At 37.1% G+C, this 17,483-nt stretch overlaps 1 long non-coding RNA gene across 1 annotated transcript in view; it reads right to left on the bottom strand.

Annotated features, from left to right (window-relative positions):
• The window catches only part of LOC103228394 (uncharacterized), a 34,932-nt gene extending 20,430 nt beyond the window's left edge, over positions 1-14,502 (bottom strand). Inside the window, exons 1-3 of the long non-coding RNA XR_005241827.2 lie at positions 14,471-14,502; positions 11,627-11,768; positions 8,766-8,899 (exon numbers count right to left, since the gene is read on the bottom strand). This is a non-coding gene — a long non-coding RNA (uncharacterized lncRNA). The remainder of the gene's footprint in view (positions 1-8,765; positions 8,900-11,626; positions 11,769-14,470) is intronic.
• Positions 14,503-17,483: the final 2,981 nt, after the last annotated feature.

A 17,483-nucleotide genomic window follows, 5' to 3' on the forward strand; every position in this document is an offset into this window, starting at 1 on the left:
CTATCCTGATACCAAAGCCATACAAGAACACAACAAATAAAGAAAACTACAGACTAATATCCCTGATGAACATAGATGAAATAGTCTCAGAAAAATACTAGCAAACTGAATTCAACAGCGCATTAAAATGATCATCCACCATGACCAAATGAGATTAATCCCAGGCTTGCAAGAATGGTTCAATATATGCAAATCAATAAACTTTACATCACATTAATAGAATCAAGGATAAAAACCATATAATCAATTCAATAGACATAGGAAAAGCATTTGATAAGTTTAACACCCCTTTATGATTAAAATCCTCAACAAATTAGGTATACAAGAAATGCACCTCAACATAGTAAAGACCATACATGACAGATCCACAGCTAACATCATACTGAATGGGGAAAAGTTAAAAGCTTTTTCTTTAAGATCTGGAACTAGACAAGGATGCCCACTTTCACCACTTTCTTTCTCAGCATTATACTGGTTGAATTATTTTTTGCACAAATTACATTATCATTATGCAGCTATCACAAACAAAAAGATGGATCAACATTTTAGACTTAGAATGATGTTTTGAGAAATGAAGTGAATAAAGCAAGTTCATATGGAAAAGAAAACATCAACAATATAAATAGCCACATAGATAAGCATACATATATAGGCATAAAGAAATGATAGAATAATATTCAAATAATCAGCATTAGTTATCATAAAGTGTTAGGATTAAGAGGCATAAGGAATGATTATTACATTTCCCATTATACATCTCTGTGTTATTTGACTTATTACAAAAATCTAATAAGGAGGTAAATATGCATGTGAAAATGAAGTGTATTAATAACATGAAAATCATGATTATTATTTTCTAAGTATCTTGAAATATGTTATTTTTACAATATGTATTTTAAAAGCAGAAAACATAAATACTGGTAGGTAATCAGTGAGTTTATTCTACTTTGAATATTTGTTCTCCCTTTGTCTCAATTCTTATTACTATTTACATCATTTCTACATCTCAGAGCATTTAAAACTGACATTCTTTTTTTAAATCTTTTAGCTTCACTTTTTTTTGCTTAGATTTGCAATTAAATATATTCAATGCTTACTACTAGTTTTGTGTGTGTCTGTTTTTGTTTGTTTTGCTTTGTTTTTGCTAAAATATCCTTGATTCACTAGGGCACTCTAGAACTTTTCTCACAGAGAGCTTATGAAAACAATATTCCTAGAGTTTTGCATTAAAATTCTATATTTGTAGACTTTACATTTGAAGAACAACTTGTTTGGACATAAAATCCCTGGCTCACATATCCTGTGAATACTGTTGTAGTGTTTATATTTATAATTATGTTGTAATTATAAATTATAATATATTCATAATTATGTTGTAATTATAAATTATAATATATTTATAATTAAAAGAATTACTGAATCAAATATTAAAAATAAATTTGATAAGCATTTTTAAGTACCTATTATATGTCAAGTACTGAGTTAGGTGCTGAGATTATTTAAGATAAAAAACAAAACCAAAAAACACAAACAAACCTGGAGGAGACTGTTGCAGGCCAAAAGAGTGAGGGTCGTGATCAACTCAGTGTATCACTGGAGGCTGTATGAGTAAGCAGCAAACTGTTCTCATAAATTCAGAATGTTGACAAACTGCGTCTGCTGCCCAGAAGGGATGCTGAGGGCAGTCACGACCTAGGCACAAGTCTTTCTTGTGATTAGGCACAACTGAAGCCTGTTAGCAATAATGCGAACCTGTGATCAATTAAGCAGCTGACCAATCGTTACTTCCTGCTCCCTGCTCTTTCTACCCAATAAAATAGGAAGAGATGTAGAAACTCAAGGCTACTGCTTTTGCTCACTAGAAGCAGGGAGCCCTCTTCTCCTTCCCCAGACCCTTTCTTTACAACAGTTTCTTTTGCCTTAAGGTTTCACTTCTGCACTCGTCCCCCTTCGTTCAGTCTCGTAATGACAGTCTCAAGTAGTAACAGTAGTAACTGTCGTAGTGACAGTGTCAAGTAATAACCGTGGCAGTCTGCCACAGGAGACATGTCAACAAATAATTACAGTAATATCCAAGAAATACTACTAATAAAGGAAAACACAAAACATTCAGGTAGTACAAATAAAGGAACAAATAGTACAAATAAAGTCAATATTTATTCTATTTAAGAGTAAAGGCAGGGCTGAACACTGGCTCATGCCTGTAATCCCAGCACTTTGGGATGCTAAGGCAGGTAGATCACGAGGTCAAGAAATGCAGACCATCCTGATGAACATTATGAAACCTCATCTCTACTAAAAATACAAAAATTAGCCGGGCATGGTGGTGGGCGCCTGTAGTCCCAGCTACTCAGGAGGCTGAGGCAGGAGAATCGCTTGAACCCATGAGGCAGAGGTTGCAGTGAGCCGAGATCTCACCACTGCACTCCAGCCTGATGACAGAGCAACACTCAAAAAAAAAAAAAAAAAAAAAAAAAAAAAAAAAGAGTAAAGGCAAATACATGCATCTTAACTATCAAACTAATTGCTATGTTCAATATTCTGATTTTAAATAACTATTTAATATATAGGTACCCATTAAGTTGAAAGAGCTAGAGTACAAAGAATATTGCAGAACAGAACTTCATTTTTTCCCACTTCTACTTAGTGCGCTTTCAAACCAGCTTTGTGGAGCCTGTTCTTCCTTTCCTCTTGGATGATCTCTCTGACAGATCCCATGATGTTCGAACTACTCTCATTAGTTCATTTATTTTAATATCTCTTGAGCACCTTTTATTTGCCAAGTATAGGTGATACATCAAGAAACAAAGCATGAAGTATAAACAAATAATAACAAAAATGCTTTATAATATGTAAGGTGGTAACAGGTGCTCTACAGTAGTGAAGACAAAAAATGAGTTGTATATAGATCTATTTTTTTTTTTTTTTTTTTTGAGACGGAGTCTCACTTTGTTCCACAGACTGGAGTGCAGTGGTTCCACCTCGGCTCACTGCAACTTCCACCTCCTGGGTTCATGCCATTCTCCTGCCTCAGCCTCCTGAGTAGCTGGGACTACAGGCACCTGCCACCACACCTGGCTAACTTTTTGTATTTTCAGTGGAGACAGGGTTTCACGGTGTCAGCCAGGATGATCCTGATCTCCTGACCTCGTGATCCGCCTGCCTCGGCCTCCCAAAGTGCTGGGATTACAGGCGTGAGCCACCGCACCCGGCCATATATGGATCTATTTTAAATGGACTGGTCTAGGAAGATGTCCTTGAAAAGTGATGTCTGAGACTTGAAAGAGTAAGTTAGTGAGGAACCCTGAGAATATGTGAGCGGATGAAAAACTTTCAGGACAGCGGGATCTGCAAGAGCACGTCTCCTGGAACAGGTGTGCTGTGTTACAGAGGTCAGGGACGCTGGAGCTGCTTGAGTAGAGAAAAGTGATGTTGAAATGGCATCGGGATCATGGAGCGCTTTATAGGTTATGTTAAACATTTTGGACATTACTGTGAAAGAAGAGGGAAGCATTTGTAGGATATTGAGTAAAGGGCTGACATGATCTGATGTATTTTGAAAGGATCATCCTGGCTACTGTGTTGAAAAGTAGACAGTAGGAGATAAGAATTTAAGGAGAGGACAATTAGGAGTCTTTTAAATTAATGTAGGTGAGAAACAATGGTGACTTAGATGAGCACATCAGTGGTGTCTCTTCTGAGATACAGATTCTTGCTATTATTTGCAGGTAAAGCCTGCATGATTTCCTAATAAACTGGATGTGAGATGTCAAAGAAAAACATCAAGAATGACCTTAGGCTATCCTGACCCGAACTCCTGAAGAATTGCAGTTACTATATACTGAAATGGAAGAAGACCAAGAAAGAAGAAGACCAAGAAAGAAACAGGTTTAGTGAGTAGATCACAATCAGGAGTTCAGTTCTGGCCATGTGAGTTTAAGAAGCAATGAACATCCAAGTGAAAAAGCTGAATACAGAGTATAAATATCCACGTGGAGTCCCAAGGCATGGTCTAGGAGAGTCTAGGTGTCAACAGTAGTTATAAATTAGATTTAAAGTCGCGGGACTGGATAAACTCTTAAGAAGTGAGTACAATTAGAGAAGATAAGTGTAAGACTCAAACCCTGAAGCACTTCAGAATTTAGAGATAAGTAATTTGGGAAAGCTACAGAGATTAGGAAGGAATAGCTAATGCTGTAGGAGAAAACCAAAAGGGATTGTGTTCTGAAAGTCCAATGAAGAAAGAATCCAGGGAGGAATGTGGTGTATCATATGCCGGCTTTGGATAAAATAAGATACCAAGATGAGACTACTGGATCTATGAATGTTTGGAGTTACTTGTGACCTTGGTAAGAGCAGTTTTGTAGTATGATGTGGATAAAAGTTTAGCTGCTGGCCAGGCACAGTGGTGCATACCTGTAATCCCAGCACTTTGGGAGGCCAAGGTGGGCAGATCGCAAGGTCTAAAAATCAAGACCATCCTGGCCAACATGGTGAAAACCCGTCTCTACTAAAAATACAAAAATTAGCCAGGCATGGTGGTGCACACCTGTAGTCCTAGCTACTCAGGAGGCTGAGGCAGGAGAATTGCTTGAACCCAGGAAGTGGAGGTTGCAGTGAGCTGAGATTGCACCACTGCACGCCAGCCTGGTAACAGAGCAAGATGCTATCAAAAAAAAAAAAAAAAAAAAAAAAAAAAAAAAAAAAAATGCTTGGCTGATCTAGAACACTAAAAAGAGTAAGTGAAAAGATACTGAAAATTCTTGGTTTTGCTGTAAAAGGAAGTGAAGTGCTCCAATCGCTTTAGTTGTTTAAAAAAAAAAAAAAAGTGCCATTCGAATCAGTAAAATGTCATTCTACATATGATGAAAAACGTCCAGTTCTGACCTACTTTAGCCTTGAAAATGCTTCCACGGCACAACAGGGATGTGTGTGGCCTCTCTGTTTCCTTGACTCTCTCTTCTAGTATGCCACTCCACTAATTAAGCTGCTGCTGGGTGCTTGGGGGTGGGGGTAAGAAAAGAAGAGAGGAGAAGGAAGCAGCTGTAAAGGTCAGGAGAGGTGACACTTGACCATCATTAATGTACTCTGACTCTTGTCTTTCAGCTTGGCAGGTATTTATGGCTAGCTTTAGAAAATATTCAAAATTGATTATTTTTTAAACTGCCTTGAAATGAGGTCCATTTTTCTTTATTCAGGCAATGCACCCTCCAACTAGTCTCGTAAATATTCTCTCACCACTCTGTTTTTGAGCAGTCTACTCCAGACAAACTATTGAACCCCCTTCCCACTAAGTCACTGTCTTTGGGTTAGGTTCCTTCAAGACCACATGACGGGCATGCTCATGTGGCCACTGCCATTAAAAACTTTTGGGAAAGCAGATTTTTATTAATGCAAGCACTTCTTCTCTTCAATACATCAGCAGAGCAGCCAGGCAGCCAGGCAGACTTATGTATCTAGACTTTACCAGGCTTGGGTCTGGGTGCCAAAGTTGTCTCTGTGATTCTGGCCATTTTCTTTGCTATATTCATTTGCCAAGGAGTAAATTACAAAGTTCTATGTTTTAGGATAAACTGAATACTGATAACTTTTTTCTTTTTTTTTTTTGTTTTCTGAGACGGAGTCTCGCTCTGTCACCCAGGCTGGAGTGCAGTGGCTGGATCTCGGCTCACTGCAAGCTCCGCCTCCTGGGTTTACACCATTCTCCTGCCTCAGGCTCCTGAGTAGCTGGGACTACAGGTGCCTGCCACCTCGCCCGGCTAGTTTTTTGTATTTTTTAGTAGAGACGGGGTTTCACCGGGTTAGCCAGGATGGTCTCGATCTCCTGACCTCGTGATCCGCCCGTCTCGGTCTCCCAAAGGAAGTCTGTACTCTTAGCCAAAATTTTTCCCTGTAACAAAGAAACTGAGACTAAAATCCACAACTCCTAACTGACATTAAGGATAGGAAAACTAATGTTCTGAATTTAGATTCTGTATTTGTTACGTTATGCGATGGCATTAAAGAAGGCTTTGATCTTTAGTATTACAGTGGTGCAAAAGTAATCATGGTTTTCACCATTATTTTTAATGGCAAAAATTGTAATTACTTTTGCACCAACCTAATAATACCGATGTTACCATTTGATAGATATCTTCAGTGCTATCTGTTGTTCTTTCATAGCAATAGAACATGGGAGTAACATCAGGAAGCGGAAATTATTCTTGAAATTTTCCATAGTGGGCCATATGATGGGAACATCATGAAGGTAATGACCTTTCCTCACATCTACATATTTTGAAGATTCGGAATCTCCCTATGGAAGAACTAGCTACAAAGTCAATATTCTGGAAGGCAATGAGTTTCATGATACAAAGCACAGGGGGAAAAAAAATGAGTGGTATCAGGGAGAGCTTTCAAGGGAAGCATTTTCTTTATTTTCTTCTCACAACAAAGGAGAAAGGAAATGCTAGAGGGAAAAAAAGCACATAAGAATATGGATTCTATATACATATATTCTCTTAAAATCAGAAGAAGTTCTCAAGGTTTGGTTGATTTCCTAGATTTTTAACTTTTTCATATTTTAGGTAAACTCCTATTAATATTGAGAGGGCAAGTATAATAAGCAAGATGTTTACCTCTTAACTCCATTTTTATCTTGTAATTCTGTGATATACTGTATATTTTATAAAAGTAAGAAAAATATACATTAAAATAGAGAAATATTGAAATATAGCACTTTTATATGGAATCTAAATTCAAAAACTCAAAATGTCCCATGAGTTATCTCAAAGGCCAGCATTATACTGAAATCTTACATGCTTTAGCAAAAACACAGCTTGGCATTAAGCCATTTACTGGAGGGGTGTGAGACCGTCATTCTGTAGGAAATGCTGCCAATGTTATTAATGACCTATCCCAAAAAGTAAGCAAGCAGAGAGAAACAAAATCAATTCAGTTATCTTCATTCCAACCTTAGAATCTTATGTTAAAAATCCATAACCTGAAATGATTTTCAAAGAGGAAAAATGTGGACATGTCTTTTCTTGTAGAAAATCTCTCTGGATCAACATCACTGTCAGAGTCACCCGGACAGCTAATTCAAAATGCAAAAGGTCATTCATTACCCATTCCTAGAGAATCTGATTCTTGAGGTCTGTGGTGGAATCAAGCTGCTTCCTGGTTGATTCTAATTCTGATTCCTACTGAAGCCATCTAGTAACTAGAACAGATACTCCCTAACCTCAGTCTTTGCACTGTACACGTCGATACCATGCAAGGATTTGATAACATCATTTCCCGTATAGTTAAATAATTTTAGATATATGGAACAGACAGAGAGGAGACACAATCTTACATACCCAGCTTATGACAGATGGAAATATTTAGTTAGCGATTTCATAGTTTTACATGTATGTATTCACAATTTTGGATTGCAAACTAAAACACCATTAAAATTCAGCATATGCATCTCCCAAAAATTATTGCTGTATAAATGATTTATGTTTAACAATTCAAAAAATAATGTTTCAGACCATAAATATTTCCAATGAGATATTATCAAAGAACATGCTATTAATTACAAGAACACAGCATAGTAGGCCAGGCGCGGTGGCTCACGCCTGTAATCCCAGCACTTTGGCAGGCCGAGGCGGGCAGATCACCAGCTCCCATCCTGGCTAACACGGTGAAACCATGTCTCTCCTAAAAATACAAAAAAACAGACGAGCGTGCTGAGGGGGATTAGAATCCCAGCTACTCGAGAGGCTGATGCAGGAGAATGGCGTGAACCCGGGAGGCGGAGCTTGCAGTGAGCCGAGATCGCGCCACTGCACTCCAGCCTGGACGACAGAGTGAGACTCTGTCTCAAAAAATAAATAAATAAATAAAATAACATAATAAAGAATCTCAATATTAATATGCATAGTAAATAACATTTTTTTTTTCTGTTAAGCCATAAGCAGACATGGAGAACCTGGAGACTAAGAAATCAACCTAGTATTTGAAATTTACAATGAGTCTTGAATAATGAAAACTGATTTCAAAATTTGGAGATCTGGTCAGGATGCTGTAGAGAGAGGGGAATATTTTAGCAGATTGAAATGTAATCTCAGCACCTGAACATTTGTGGAATCACGTATTAGCTAAAACTCAACTATAAAATCTAATTACATTTCTTTTGAAACCTTCTTTTAAAATGACAATCAGTTATTAATAATTTAATATGTGTAACTACTAGGAATAGTAGGTAAAGACTCAATGCAGTAAAACTAACTATAAAGTGTGTGTGGCTCATCTGTTCAGCCATCGCGCTCAAGAAAATGTACTCAAGTTCATTTGTGACTAACTGGCAAAGTTCTCGTTACAAAACAAAAGCTCCAAACTGAAAAATGTTGGTAACTGTCTCTTAACTGGACTCAATTGCTTCTCTGCCATGAAATCTTTTTTTTTTTTTTAAGTAAAACGTTGCTTGATCATTTTCTTTTACTCTTATGATTAAGAATAAAAACACACAAAACTGATCAATACGGCAATCAAGTTAATTCAATAAGACACTTTTTTATTTGTTTACCACCTGTAACTGCCACAGAGACTACCACTACAGGAAAAGACAATAGAGGAGGAAGCTCTAAGGTAAGGTTTGAGTTAATTTGATATTTTTAAAATTTCTTTAGAAAAACATCGTTTGGTTTGTAGACACAGTTCATAGTACCATCAGTTGAAGCTGTGCAAAGTTATACAGGGAGAAAAGGTCTCTTTTAAGGTTAACGTAGTTTTAAACTTACAATGTGACTTCTTTATTTGAAATGTGGCTAGTTTCATCCAGTCTAAATTGGAGATACGTATCATTGTCTCTTTTTGCCTCAGGACAGTACTGGAAATGAGATGTTTCATTTCAATGCATTTTTCCCGGTTGAAACTGTGTAAATAAATAGATTGGGAAAGATTTAATGAAATCATCAACAGCCTGGAGCCAGCTAGTGGCCCTGTGCTAAACACTTGGCATAATGAACTGTCTAAGAGATTGAAAGTCCTAGGTACTGGGATTTAAGGTTATCCTGAGCTCAGACAGGTGGGCATCTAGAAAGGGGTTGGCACAGGATCTTCATCTACACAAGCTAGGTCAAATGAAGTAATAAGTGATCCAGGGCATTTCAATAATACAAATAAGCCATTTGGATAATTCAGATATATAAATTTATATTTTAACACTGGAAAAAACAGATCAGAATTCAAGACAGCCTAGTTTTCCTTCTGATTCCGTTATAACTCACTGGCTGCCTGTACAGAAACTAAATAATTTCTCTATGCCTCAGTTTCCTAGCAGGGAAACTATGTCCTTGGAAAAGAATAGCAGTTCCCATGCCTTTTTACTCATAATGTTAAGATTTCTCAGAACACAAAAGAGAAGTCACAAAACATGAATTTGGGAAGTTTTACCCTGCATCAACTGGTGTGGTAGTGCATTTTTCTAATCGTATCTTACATTTCTGTTTGAAGGAGTTCTGCTGCTATAAAATATTTAAAACGACAGTACTCTGGATGAGGATTTCTAAAATAACTTCCAAATCTGATGATAGCTTGGGTGTCATGTAAATATATATGATGTAAAATATAAAATTCACATTAAATACATATTTATGTAAATTCATTTAATATGAATTATATATTTTATATTAATATATACTTATATAAATATTTTTGTATATATGATTTCACTTAATATGAATTATATATTTTATATGAATTATATTTTTTAAAATAAATATATGTTGATATAAAATATGTAATTCTCAACTCTACCATGAATAACCTTTATAGACACCACTTCTGTAACACAAGGATTTTCATCAACACCAAATAACACTGAAGAATAAGCATCACTAAAAGAGGAACAAAAGGAGGGAATATAGTGGAGATAAACTATGAAGGACCTCCATTTTGTTTGGAGAAAATCAATATGAATATTTGTATGCATTCAAGAACAAGTAGGAAACAATGTTACTATCTGTACCTTTTGCATTGGATGGGATACAAATGGAAATGTATATATGAAAGTGAGAAAACATTATTTTTGTAGGGTCAATTAATGCCCCAAATTATTTCTAAAGCAGTATTTCAGATTTATGTAACCATGACTATTTACAATGATCTTAAGAAATGCTAGACCTAAATGTTTTGATCTGATGGAATATTGTTTTATTGAATGGTATTTGAAATGAATGAGCTTTTGTCAGAAATATTTTGTTGTACAAAGACTTTCATTGCATAAAATTTTATATATATTCAAAGAGAATCTAAAATCCATAAGTATAATTCATTTTCTAAATGTGAATAAGAAATTGAAATGACATTCTATTGAAAGACATTTTATGACAATTCAACTAGGTCCAGAAAACTGGAATGACACTGTACTTCATGTAGTCAAATTCCAACTGCTATTTAGTAGGAAATTATTTTTTAAAACCCCACAATCTAATCCTTAGCTGGAATCTTGAAAATAGGATTCTCCCAAATAATTTTGTTTTTATTGGAGGTTATTTTATAAAATAAATGAAGTACATTTTAGGCATTAAGAAATTATGCCCCAGCCTGTAATCCCAGCATTTTGGGAGGCTGAGGCAGGTGAACCACGAGGTCAGGAGTTCAAGGCCAGCCTGGCCAAGATGGTGAAATCCGTCTCTACTAAAAATACAAAATTTAGCTGGGTTTGGTGGCAGGTACCTGTAATCCCAGCTATTTGGGAGGCTGAGGCAGAGAATTGCTTGAACCCGGGAAGTGGAGGTTGCAGTGAGCTGAGATGGCGCCACTGCACTTCAGCCTGGGCAACAGAGTGAGACTATGTCTCCAAAAAAACAAAAATAACAGCAAAAAAAGAAAGACATTTTGCCCAAATTTGTATTCATTCTCACATATTTTCAGTACCTAAAATGACGCAGAGAGGAGTCCTTCCCACTTGGCTAGCTTATTGTTACCAGTGATGACATCAGTTCACGTGGTTTTAACAAGGCAACCACATAGGCACAAATGATTCTGTTTTGCTAAAAAATAATTAAGTAGGGCAAAAATATTGATTTAACTGACTCAACTGAACTTCAGGGTATTTCACAAAACCAACTGAATGGGAAACTGTGTTTCTGACTGCCTGCCCTTTGAAAGGTTCCACTCCACTCTGAGAAAAAATAATTTTCATTTTGCCAATTCTTTAAGATAAATGTGGGCAGGCAGAGGCACTTTTGAAAAAGCTCTAATAAGAACACATTACAGGATTCTGTGAATCATACAGGTGACTTTTACTACAGGTGAGAATATATTGCTTAGAATATGAAAACATGTTAAGTCAACTGGAACTCTTAAAATATTTAAGGTTCGTTAAAAGTTTGGCTTCAAAAACTAAACAACATATAAAATGTAGATTCAGTTAGGTATGGGAGAGAAAAATGAAGTGTTGGCCTAAAGACAAACAAATGTATTCAGACTAAATTAACCTAACATCATTTTACAGCTGGTCATCCAAGCCAGATTGCATCTCCTAGTTAACAAGAGCTTCATTTTAGCCTCTTGGAGTCAGGAAATTGCAACAATACAGAAAAAAAAAAAAAAAAAAAAAAAAGGCTTTTGCCCATTTAGTAATGCTTTGACTCACCACAGTTGAGCAATCAGAAAGTCACTTGGTTAAGTAGCAGCTTTGGGCTGGTCCTCGTGCAGTGGTGCTTTCAACTAATTGATCACAACCAGTTACAGATTTATTTGTTCCTTTTCCACTCCCACTGCTTTATTTGACTAGCCTTTAACATGAAAAAAGGAGGATTGATTTTCAGTATTGTGACACATTAAGAGATTAATGTCATAATTCTTCAGAAAATTTTTAAAATTAGATTTAAATCAGGAAAGAAAAGCTAGAAAACCTGAACCTAAACCAAGACTGCATCAAATGCGCTGGTGTAAACCTGTCTGTGGGGTTTCCATGCTCTCTTTTAGATATCTTCCAATTTTTTTTTACTTTGAAATGTTTGTCTAATTTAAAAGATAGATTATTGATAAAAATTAACAAACCAGAGTCTTAATCAGAACTCTATAATATTCTTCTGATTAACCACTGAATGAAATTGCTTCTCCTTTTGCTCACCTCACTCTACCCACCACAGGACAGACAAATTCCAAGTCAGAATCACATCTCACTAGAATCTAGTATTGATGAGCTCCCAAAGTGACAGAAAGGAAAGGGATTTTCCTTCCCTCTTAGTTTAGTCGATCTCTAAGGCAGATGGTTAATTCATTGCACCTGTAACCAATTAGCCATTCAAAACAACTGAATCTTCACAGTAAATTGTTGCTTTGCCAATCTGAGAAGCAGGTGCATATTCAATGGCTAAATTGCCAAGTGGTTGGATACACAAGATGAAATCATCCAAATACAAAATTCTGTTAGATAAATGTGTGGAAAAATATGATCAGTTATAATAATTCCATTCTAAATTAAGAATTTAATTATTTCAAGTTTTGAATCACAGCTCTGAGAATTTTATTTTTTTTGATTCTGATATTTGGCTACTGAATTAAGCAGATGTTTTTTCAATGAAAATTAACTTTTTTAAAAAATGAGACTTAGAATTTTATTTTTCTTCTTTCTAGAAACAATGGGTTTTGATTATAATACACATATTAACACATATTTCATTATATGGTAATCCATTTAATGCATCTGCTTTAAAACGGATACCTTTATGTGGAAGATTTAACTTCCAGCCAAGGTACCTAATTAATTTTATTGAACTCAGTACAGTATAGCAACTCTCATTTTGTAGAATGAAAATCTATTTGGTTTATTTTATTACTATAGTGCTAATATTATAACTTCATAGACCTGAACCATTTTATCCTAGAAAATTATTCAATAAAAAAATTCCACCTTTCTCGCGTATGTTTTTTTGAATACATGGAAAGGGTCCATTGACACTTTTTCTGGGCAGCCACTTGTCTACACAATCCAATCTAAATTTCCCAAATTCTGTCTGCATTTTCCATCAGAATTGCTTGATGGTAAGTGTATTAGTCCATTTTCACACTACCTGAAGCTGGGTAATTTATAAACAAAGAGGTTTAATTGACTCACAGTTCGTCATGGCTGGGAAGGCCTCTGAAAACGTACAATCATGGTGGAAGGCAAAGGGGAAACAGGTGCCTTCTTCAGAAGGCAGCAGGAGAGGGAGAGAGCACAGGGAAACTGCCACTTATAAAACCATCAGATCTTGTGAGAACTCACTCACTATCATGATAACAGCATGGGGAAAACAACCCTTATGATCCAGTCACCTCCCACCAGGACCCTCCCTCAACATGTGGGGATTACAATTCAATATGAGATTTGGGTAGGAACACAGAGCCAAAACGTATCAGTAAGGAATCACTTTCAAGAAGAGTATCAGACCCTGTTTAGCTGGCACCAGGATCTTATTCATACCTTCCCATCTCAGGAATTGGCCTGGAGGGTATTTATATGGGTAGACCATGGTCACATTCCTGTAACGAATAAGGAATCTTCAAACGGTTCAACCAAAACCCTGTTTGTAGAGGGAGGAGATACTGTATGAAAGGTACCAAACTCTAACTGGATAATTCAGGTAGTATCACTATCCTACTATCCTATCTCAAAACCCAGGATAGACACATGGGAGGCGTCTTTAAATTAATCCCTCCCTTTCCACATCTCATATATCTCCAATCATTTGCATACTATTTTCCATGTTTCTGATGTTTTCATTCTTATAGCCATTTTTCTTATGCCTTTTTTTCCCAACTGATTTATTCAAAATATTCACACATCGGCCGGGCGCGGTGGCTCAAGCCTGTAATCCCAGCACTTTGGGAGGCCAAGACGGGCAGATCACGAGGTCAGGAGATCAAGACCGTCCTGGCTAACACAGTGAAACCCTGTCTCTACTTAAAAAAAAAAGTACAAAAAAACTAGCCGAGCGAGGTGGCAGGCGCCTGTAGTCCCAGCTACTTGGGAGGCTGAGACAGGAGACTGGTGTAAACCCGGGAGGCGGAGCTTGCAGTGAGCTGAGATCTGGCCACTGCACTCCAGCCTGGGCGACAGAGTGAGATCACGTTTCAAAAAATATATAATAATAATAATAATATTCACACATCTCTCTACTTATTTACCCAATACATATGCACCAAGTATCCAGCAGGGCCCAGGAACAAGAAAGAAAATAGTGAATAAGGCAGACATGTTAAAGGTTTTAATGCAGTGGATAGTCTAAGGCAGATATGGACAAATACCTCGATAATAATAATTTTGTCCTAATCCACACCTGAGAATTAGGAAGGTTTGCCGGGATAAGTGAATGTCAAAACCAAGACCTGGTGCTAAGCCCCTTCTCTAATTAATCATAGAGATGGGAAATAATTTTCCAGGCAGTGGGAATTCTGTTTCTTGTCTCTACACTCTCAATACCAACCTCCACAGTGCTTACAAACTTACGTCTTTTAGAATACTTCAGGTCACCGTCATCTTCTCTCTAAAGCTTCCCCATTGTCTGCTGAAGAAATTACAAACCTGAGATTAAATTTCCAGTCTCATTTTTCTTTCAACAAAGAAACTATAGTTCTATTTCACTGTAGTATCAACTCTTTGCTGAACAACAGGAACAGTTAGCCTATTTTCTTTTGTTGCTTATTCTAGCAACTTATACTGGAAAATTCCTACTTATCTAAATTTCTGTTAAAATATTATCTTCTCTGAAAGCTTTCCCTTACCCCTCTATTCAGGCTTAATTGCTTATTTTTCTGCTATTCCACATCCTTTGCTCCCTATTATATAGCACCTATTTTATTCTGCTCCATATATTAGTTTTTCTTTATAGGAGAAACCTAGACTGTACTAGCTATGTAAATACCCCCATCCCACTCCTCTAGGCTTCCTAGTTTCACATCCCATCCTACAAAGACTCCTTCCCTGTGACTTTGCCGCCACAGTGAAAATGGAATTGCCCACAATTTCCTGTCTCCCACCAAGTAGCAGGGAAAACTTGAAACCAGACACCTGCAATGATATTCCTCACTAAGCTACCCTTCAGCATCTAGAGTTTGACCTTGCAGATATGTTCTCTTCTCTTCCCCAGTGCTTGGAGTCTTCTAGCATCTCCTTTTGTCCCCACTCTCTAGTATTTCTGATGAACTCCCATCAAGAATCGCAGTTCCTCTGCCAGAAACGAAAGAAAACATTCCTCCAAATATAATAGTTTTCACAGAGATGGACTTGTCTATAAGAGATTACAGAGTTTTGAAAAAATACCCCAAAATGCATTTGCTTTTTGAGGTTTAAATCTCCCTTAGATAAGAAACTCATACCAGGCTAAGGGAAGCTGGGCTTTTTCTAACATTCTTCTGCTGTTAGAAGAATGGTCCCTTAGAAATTCCTTGACATTTAGGATTGTTACTGAGAACCCTCCCCAGGGGTTGCATGGATGCCCTGCATCTCAATCTTGGATAAGGGTGTTAATATTTGAAAATAGCATTTGAGACCAGCCTGAAAAACATAGTGAAAGCCTGTCTCTACTAAAAATACAAAAAATTAGCCTGGCGGCGGGCGCCTGTAATGCCAGCTACTTGGGAGGCTGAGGCAGGAGAATCAATTGAACCCGGGAGGCGGAGTTTGCAGTGAGCCGAGATTGCGCCATTGCATTCCAGCCTGGTCAAGAAGAGCGAAACTCCATCTCAAAAAAATAAAAAATAAAAAATAAAAATAAAATAATAAAATAAAATAAAAAGAAAGAAAAGAAAATAGCTAACTCCTAGTCATAATATCCCTTTTACAGTTGCCCTGAGGAATATGACATGCCTTTTTGTAACTCAAACCCCTGGGAATTTTGTGACTCTTGATACCCCAAAACCATAGGCTCTGGTTACACACATCTTCCTCTGCAACTAGATTATGTCGGATTCTATTTTGCAAGTGCCTTTACCCTATGGAGATCTGCCTATGATGGTGCTTTGTGCACATTAGACACCTAATAAATGCACACTCAATTGAATTGCCCAGGAAAAAGCCATATGGCACAGATGACTAAAAAGCGAACATCCTCTACAACATACAACATTGCCATTTAAGGGGGGAAATCTTGTTAATGTACACGGTGACAAGTTTATGTCCTGAAACATGAGATCTGATTAGCTTTTTATATTTTAGCTCTCATAACTACCAGTTTTATTGCTGGTCATAAAATTATCCAGCTCATTTTGAAATTCAGCTGCAAAATAGGACCCTTCGATCTCCTGTGATTACACCAGTTTATAGGAACATATGACTCCATGTTAAGGGGCTAACTCAAATTAGGGTTTGGGAACCTTAGGAGGTATATTGAAGAAGTCTCATGGGAGATCTTAGGGCCGGGAACTCACTGGGCATATCTGGCAGTGGTAACAGCAAAAAGTGGAGTGTTTTGCTCAGGTGGCATCATGTTGGCTGAGATTTTTTAGTCATGAGAGTAAATCATGGATTCAGTTTTTACATCTCAGTCTTAGTATCTTAGTATCAGTTTTGCATCTCAGTCTTCGTAATCTTGGGCTGTAGCCCTGAACAGTTGTTCACAAATACCTGTCATTCACTAAGAACACGGGGGAACAACTCGAAACAATTTTTTTAATAAATACATGTTGAGCCCTTACTAGGGGTTCCGGGGTTATTCTGTAGATAAGAAACTAGCAGCAACACTCTAGGATTGAAATAAAAGGAAAACACAAAGACTTTTAACAGACTGTGGAAGGGCTAACACATCTCAGATCCTCTTCTTGCCTAATTTGCTGCTGTGAGATCTGTGATCCATTTGAGAGAAAATTAAGCACTGGGAGATATTCACAGCCGGGAAACTTCTGGGCAAGTGACTGTAGTCCTGATGCTCCTACCCTGCACAATATGATTTTATTTGCTTCCTTGCTTATCTACATTTTCAGCATCGCTTCTGCTCAGGATAACAACACTCCAGCTATGTGAAAAATAATATGGACGTTAAGCATTTTTTTCCTCATATAAAGGTAATTACTTTAGGTGTGATTTTATTTTGTTTATTTTAATTTAGACATCCTTCATTCATGTCTTGTATTTTTAGGTATATGATCTATCTCACGGGTAAATCACCAGCAACTCAGGATTACAGAGCAGACACACATGCACACTTGTATGTGCACACATGCGAGCATCTGTTGTTTTATCATTGCAAATAGCTCTTGGTTATGCACAACCTGTCCTCTTCCTCATTTTCCCAATTATGCAGGCTTCCCTGCCACATACTTACTAGAAACATTTAGAAATACAAGGGTTTTCATTGGATCTCTCTGAGATATTCCCTATCATTGATCTTTGTAAGAGAATGCAAAGAGTGTCAGGGGGTCAGGATCATGGACACGTCTGGTAGTTGTAGGAAGGTTGGGAATTGTGGTTAAGGCTAATGTGGATTCTGGGACCTCTAGGCATTGGTCCAGAGGACAGAATCTTC

Source organism: Chlorocebus sabaeus, chromosome 22 (assembly GCF_047675955.1).
Source record: "Chlorocebus sabaeus isolate Y175 chromosome 22, mChlSab1.0.hap1, whole genome shotgun sequence".
NCBI classification, from domain to species: Eukaryota; Metazoa; Chordata; class Mammalia; order Primates; family Cercopithecidae; genus Chlorocebus; species Chlorocebus sabaeus.